General features: G+C 53.4%; 1 non-coding gene across 1 annotated transcript in view; it reads left to right on the top strand.

Annotated features, from left to right (window-relative positions):
* Positions 1-3,535: 3,535 nt before the first annotated feature.
* The window catches only part of LOC126138149 (small subunit ribosomal RNA), a 1,909-nt gene continuing 444 nt past the window's right edge, over positions 3,536-5,000 (top strand). Inside the window, exon 1 of the ribosomal RNA XR_007528165.1 lies at positions 3,536-5,000. This exon is cut by the window's right edge and continues 444 nt beyond it. This is a non-coding gene — a ribosomal RNA (small subunit ribosomal RNA).

The following is a 5,000-nucleotide window of genomic DNA, read 5'->3' as shown; positions in this document are numbered from 1 at the left end:
TGTGCCTTAACCTAACCCACGTTGTGCCTTAACCTAACCCACGTTGTGCCTTAACCTAACCCACGTTGTGCCTTAACCTAACCCACGTTGTGCCTTAACCTAACCCACGTTGTGCCTTAACCTAACCCACGTTGTGCCTTAACCTAACCCACGTTGTGCCTTAACCTAACCCACGTTGTGCCTTAACCTAACCCACGTTGTGCCTTAACCTAACCCAAGTTGTGCCTTAACCTAACCCAAGTTGTGCCTTAACCTAACCCAAGTTGTGCCTTAACCTAACCCAAGTTGTGCCTTAACCTAACCCAAGTTGTGCCTTAACCTAACCCAAGTTGTGCCTTAACCTAACCCAAGTTGTGCCTTAACCTAACCCAAGTTGTGCCTTAACCTAACCCAAGTTGTGCCTTAACCTAACCCACGTTGTGCCTTAACCTAACCCAAGTTGTGCCTTAACCTAACCCACGTTGTGCCTTAACCTAACCCACGTTGTGCCTTAACCTAACCCACGTTGTGCCTTAACCTAACCCACGTTGTGCCTTAACCTAACCCACGTTGTGCCTTAACCTAACCCACGTTGTGCCTTAACCTAACCCACGTTGTGCCTTAACCTAACCCACGTTGTGCCTTAACCTAACCCACGTTGTGCCTTAACCTAACCCACGTTGTGCCTTAACCTAACCCACGTTGTGCCTTAACCTAACCCACGTTGTGCCTTAACCTAACCCACGTTGTGCCTTAACCTAACCCACGTTGTGCCTTAACCTAACCCACGTTGTGCCTTAACCTAACCCACGTTGTGCCTTAACCTAACCCACGTTGTGCCTTAACCTAACCCACGTTGTGCCTTAACCTAACCCACGTTGTGCCTTAACCTAACCCACGTTGTGCCTTAACCTAACCCACGTTGTGCCTTAACCTAACCCACGTTGTGCCTTAACCTAACCCAAGTTGTGCCTTAACCTAACCCAAGTTGTGCCTTAACCTAACCCAAGTTGTGCCTTAACCTAACCCAAGTTGTGCCTTAACCTAACCCAAGTTGTGCCTTAACCTAACCCAAGTTGTGCCTTAACCTAACCCAAGTTGTGCCTTAACCTAACCCAAGTTGTGCCTTAACCTAACCCAAGTTGTGCCTTAACCTAACCCAAGTTGTGCCTTAACCTAACCCACGTTGTGCCTTAACCTAACCCACGTTGTGCCTTAACCTAACCCACGTTGTGCCTTAACCTAACCCACGTTGTGCCTTAACCTAACCCACGTTGTGCCTTAACCTAACCCACGTTGTGCCTTAACCTAACCCACGTTGTGCCTTAACCTAACCCACGTTGTGCCTTAACCTAACCCACGTTGTGCCTTAACCTAACCCACGTTGTGCCTTAACCTAACCCACGTTGTGCCTTAACCTAACCCACGTTGTGCCTTAACCTAACCCACGTTGTGCCTTAACCTAACCCACGTTGTGCCTTAACCTAACCCACGTTGTGCCTTAACCTAACCCACGTTGTGCCTTAACCTAACCCACGTTGTGCCTTAACCTAACCCACGTTGTGCCTTAACCTAACCCAAGTTGTGCCTTAACCTAACCCACGTTGTGCCTTAACCTAACCCACGTTGTGCCTTAACCTAACCCACGTTGTGCCTTAACCTAACCCACGTTGTGCCTTAACCTAACCCACGTTGTGCCTTAACCTAACCCACGTTGTGCCTTAACCTAACCCAAGTTGTGCCTTAACCTAACCCACGTTGTGCCTTAACCTAACCCACGTTGTGCCTTAACCTAACCCAAGTTGTGCCTTAACCTGCTCTGTAATTGGCATATGACACGTTACATTAATCCAGTGTTGTCTAACCACAACCCTCTGAATATAGTTCGCTACTCGCACCGCCCACCCTCTTGTGTATCGTTTCATGTTCAACACTTCGCAAGTGTTGCTTACTTTTTACATGCTCCCGCTGTACACTGTAATGTGGACGACTGCAGGATGTACATCGCCCCCACCCTCCCCCCTGCCTTCGCACGCTGGTCGTTCAGGTGCTTGCGTGTTCAATGCCCTTCGCAGCTGTTCACTGGCATTCGCATGTCGAAGCGCTCAGTCTACGTCGTGGTACGGCCTGTGTCCACTGTCCGCTGATGTCGTAAGCTTAACCCTCACATTGTACTGCACATAGGTCCGTATGTACTGCATGATACGCTGTGGCACATGTGTGACCGTACAACGACTGCGCCCAACAACAGCGAACCATACGGTCCAAATGTTGTGCACTCAGCCACGTGCCGTCTCCCCATAACAGCTACATTGCAGTGTGGTACGCCATAGAGACGTGTGGGATTAACGGACGCCCTGGATGGCGATCAGCATGAGCCGTCTGTTGATGTAGTGGCGCGTGTATTCAAACGTAGTCGTCTCTTCTCACACAGTGTGATAGCATGGTGCACCGCGTTCCACATCTGCGACATGGTACAGATGCTGGTTGACAGTCGGTCTCGTAATGGACATCGCATACGTAGGGGGCCACCTCCCACGTGTTCTCTAGTCGTGCACATTTTGTTGCGTGTATGTGGGCAGACGTAGTGTGTCGTGACACCTAACAGACAGGTATGCAATAATCGTTGCATTTGCAAACTGGGATGGACGTCTACGTTTGCTGGTGACGTTACGCAAATGAACAACTGGTAAACCCATTGTGGTGCGGTTGTTGTTGCTGGAGGTAAATCAGTAAGGGCAAATCTGTGTGTGAAGCGATACGCGGCGGTGGCTGGGTGGGACCGTCCCCGGCCGGTGAGGGGGGGCCGCCCGGCGTGCTGGCCGCGCGGTGCGTGGGCGCACGCGCTACAGCCGGCTGGTGGGGGCGCCCAGTGGCAGGCGCGCCGGCCGACGGACGCGGCAGGCGGCGCAGCTGCGCGCCGGGGCACCCTGCGCGCGGCGCCGGGCGGCCAAAGTGGGTCCTCGCGGGCCCGGTGCGAAGCGCGGTGGACATCTGCAGTGTGCTGGTCCGACTGAGGACTGTGTGCGTTGAGGATGCGCCGCCGCCCGGCACTCGGCGCCGCGACGCCGTCTGCTGCTCGGTCGCCCCAGCGGTTCTCGCTGGTGGTTTGTATCGCAGTTGTGCAGACGTGTTGGCACGTGCGCTGTGCTGGGAGAGTTCGCTTCGGCACCCACGTGGGGCCTTTGCCCTTCTGTGGCGCTGGCGTTGGAGCTGCCGGTCACCGTAGGTGGCGCGTGTTGTCTCCCGCCGGCAATGCCACGACAGCACGCTCCCGGGCCTCTGTCGGCAGCGGCAAGCTCAGTTGGGAGCACGGGTGGTCGCACCTAAAGCGTCTACTCGCCTAACTCCGGGCGATTGCGCCTCTCTCGAACCCGACCAAGTACTTAGGACGGCGCTGCGCGCCGCCGGGACCTGAGAGGGTTTCGAGGTGTATTGTGCAGGGGAGCTCAGCCTCCTCCTGTTTGCAGAATAATTGAGCGGACGCTTGCGTGTTCGCGCGGGCCCCTGGGACACACTCCCGGGCGGCCGGCTGCTCAGCTCTAGTTGACGCAGCTCCCTGGTTGATCCTGCCAGTAGTCATATGCTTGTCTCAAAGATTAAGCCATGCATGTCTCAGTACAAGCCGCATTAAGGTGAAACCGCGAATGGCTCATTAAATCAGTTATGGTTCCTTAGATCGTACCCACGTTACTTGGATAACTGTGGTAATTCTAGAGCTAATACATGCAAACAGAGTCCCGACCAGAGATGGAAGGGACGCTTTTATTAGATCAAAACCAATCGGTCGGCTCGTCCGGTCCGTTTGCCTTGGTGACTCTGAATAACTTTGGGCTGATCGCACGGTCCTCGTACCGGCGACGCATCTTTCAAATGTCTGCCTTATCAACTGTCGATGGTAGGTTCTGCGCCTACCATGGTTGTAACGGGTAACGGGGAATCAGGGTTCGATTCCGGAGAGGGAGCCTGAGAAACGGCTACCACATCCAAGGAAGGCAGCAGGCGCGCAAATTACCCACTCCCGGCACGGGGAGGTAGTGACGAAAAATAACGATACGGGACTCATCCGAGGCCCCGTAATCGGAATGAGTACACTTTAAATCCTTTAACGAGTATCTATTGGAGGGCAAGTCTGGTGCCAGCAGCCGCGGTAATTCCAGCTCCAATAGCGTATATTAAAGTTGTTGCGGTTAAAAAGCTCGTAGTTGGATTTGTGTCCCACGCTGTTGGTTCACCGCCCGTCGGTGTTTAACTGGCATGTATCGTGGGACGTCCTGCCGGTGGGGCGAGCCGAAGGCGTGCGACCGCCTCGTGCGTGTTCGTGCGTCCCGAGGCGGACCCCGTTGAAATCCTACCAAGGTGCTCTTTATTGAGTGTCTGGGTGGGCCGGCACGTTTACTTTGAACAAATTAGAGTGCTTAAAGCAGGCAAGCCCGCCTGAATACTGTGTGCATGGAATAATGGAATAGGACCTCGGTTCTATTTTGTTGGTTTTCGGAACCCGAGGTAATGATTAATAGGGACAGGCGGGGGCATTCGTATTGCGACGTTAGAGGTGAAATTCTTGGATCGTCGCAAGACGAACAGAAGCGAAAGCATTTGCCAAGTATGTTTTCATTAATCAAGAACGAAAGTTAGAGGTTCGAAGGCGATCAGATACCGCCCTAGTTCTAACCATAAACGATGCCAGCCAGCGATCCGCCGCAGTTCCTCCGATGACTCGGCGGGCAGCCTCCGGGAAACCAAAGCTTTTGGGTTCCGGGGGAAGTATGGTTGCAAAGCTGAAACTTAAAGGAATTGACGGAAGGGCACCACCAGGAGTGGAGCCTGCGGCTTAATTTGACTCAACACGGGAAACCTCACCAGGCCCGGACACCGGAAGGATTGACAGATTGATAGCTCTTTCTTGATTCGGTGGGTGGTGGTGCATGGCCGTTCTTAGTTGGTGGAGCGATTTGTCTGGTTAATTCCGATAACGAACGAGACTCTAGCCTGCTAACTAGTCGCGTGACATCCTTCGT

The sequence above is a fragment of the Schistocerca cancellata genome, unplaced genomic scaffold (assembly GCF_023864275.1).
Source record: "Schistocerca cancellata isolate TAMUIC-IGC-003103 unplaced genomic scaffold, iqSchCanc2.1 HiC_scaffold_652, whole genome shotgun sequence".
Classification (NCBI taxonomy): domain Eukaryota; kingdom Metazoa; phylum Arthropoda; class Insecta; order Orthoptera; family Acrididae; genus Schistocerca; species Schistocerca cancellata.
Note: the sequence above shows the minus strand (reverse complement) of the source record. Positions and strands in the feature narration are given on the sequence as shown.